This window comes from Colobus angolensis, unplaced genomic scaffold, assembly GCF_000951035.1.
Source record: "Colobus angolensis palliatus isolate OR3802 unplaced genomic scaffold, Cang.pa_1.0 Scaffold12, whole genome shotgun sequence".
Classification (NCBI taxonomy): domain Eukaryota; kingdom Metazoa; phylum Chordata; class Mammalia; order Primates; family Cercopithecidae; genus Colobus; species Colobus angolensis.
The window spans coordinates 1,834,149-1,836,194 of record NW_012113141.1 but is presented as its reverse complement, the minus strand read 5'-3'; positions in this window follow the sequence as shown (position 1 = coordinate 1,836,194).

Below are 2,046 nucleotides of genomic sequence, written 5' to 3'. Positions count from 1 at the left end.
TTGAGGCCAGGCACTGTGGCTTATGCCTGTAATCCCAGCACTTTGGGAGGCCGAGGCAGACAGATCACCTGAGGCCAGGAGTTCAAGACCAACCTGGCCAATACAGTGAAACTGCATCTCTACTAAAGATACAAAAATTAGCCTGGTGTGGTGGCAGGCACCTCTAGTCCCAGCTACTCGGGAGGCTGAGGCAGGAGAGTCACTTGAACCTGGGAGACAGAGGTTGCAGTGAACCAAAATTGCACCGCTGCACTCCACCCTGTCTCAAAAAAAAAAAAAAGAAAGAAAGAAAAGAAAAGTTTGAAAGCTAGATGCTGTGGTAGTCCCAGCTACTCAGGAGGCTGAGGCGGGAGGATGACTTGAACCCTGGAGTTCCAAAATGAAGTGATATGACCGCATCTGTGAATAGCCCCTGCACTCCAGCCTGGGCAATATGGCAAAACTCCCTCTCAAAAGAAATAAAAGTAAGGCCTGGTGCAATGGCTCATGCCTGTAATCCTAGCATTTTGGGAGGCTGAGACAGGAGGAGCATTTGAGCTCAGGAGTTCAAGACCAGCCTGGATAATACAGCAAGACTCCATCTCTACTTATAAAATAAAAAATTTAAGTTTAAATTTTTAAAAAGTTATTTAAAAACATGTATCAGGACATTAAGAGATTAGCTTTGATCATTTTGAGAATGACTGTCCATGTTGAGTTTGTCCAATTTATTCCCTCCAGAGTAATTTATAAAAATTTACTTCCCTCCTATTTCCACATGATCTCTCTCTTGCCCATCTCGTCAGGCCTGAAATCCCTGCCCAGACAGCTCCAGCCAAGGAAAGGAGATGTCTCCAAAGTCCACTTCTAAGGGTACATACAACCGGGCACAGTGGCTCATGCCTGTAATCCCAACACTTTGGGAGGCCGAGGTGGGTGGATCATGAGGTCAGGAGTTCAAGACCAGCCTGGCCAAGATGGTGAAACCCTGTCTCTACTAAAAAATACAAAAAATTAGCTGGGCGTGGTGGCAGGCACTTGTAATCCCAGCTCCTCAGGAGGCTGAGGCAGAGAATTGCTTGAACCCGGGTGGCAGAGGTTGCAGTGAGCCAAGATCGTGCCACTGCACTTCAGGCGGGGATCAGGCAAGACTGCATCTCAAAAAAAAGGGGTACATACATTGCCTCTTCCATTATCACATTGTGAAGATTTATTTAGCTCATCCGATTTGCCATTGACTCCGAAAGTGCAGTGGGCTTTCATGGGACAGGACACAGGATCTATAAAGATTTTTGGGACAATAGGAAAGACATGGAGTCAACCTAAATGACCATGAACAATAGACTGGATAAAGAAAATGTGGTACATATACAACATGGAATATTACACAGCCATCAGAAGGAACAAGATCATATCATTTGTAGCAACATGGTGGAGCTGGAGGCCATTATCGTATGCAGACTAACACAGGAACAGAAAACCAAATACTACATGTTCTGACTTATAAGTGGGAGCTAGACTGGGTGTGGTGGCTCACGCCTGTAATGCCAGCACTTTGGGAGACTGAGGTGGGTGGATCCCTTGAGGTCAGGAGTTCGAGACCAGCCTGGTCAACATGGTGAAACCCCATATCTACTAAAAACACACATACCCACAAATAGCCAGGCATGGTGGCACACTCCTGTAATTTCAGCTACACAAGAGGCTGAGACAGGAGAATCCCTTGAACCCAGGAGGCATAGATTGCAGTGAGCCAAGATTGCACCACTCACTCCAGCCTGGGCGATAGAGCGAGACTCTGTCTCAAAATAAATAAATAAATAAATAAAAATAAAATAAAATAAAAATAAGTCAGCGCTAAACATTGAGTACACATGGATACAAGGAAAAGAACAGTAGACACAGAAGCTTACTTGAGGTTGGAGGGCAAGAGGAGTGAGAGGATTGAAAAACTACCCATCAGCTACTATGCTTATTACCTGCACACCAAACCCTGTGACATGCAATTTACCTGTATAATAAACCTGCACAGGTACCCTTGAACCTAATTTAAAAGGTTTTGTTTTG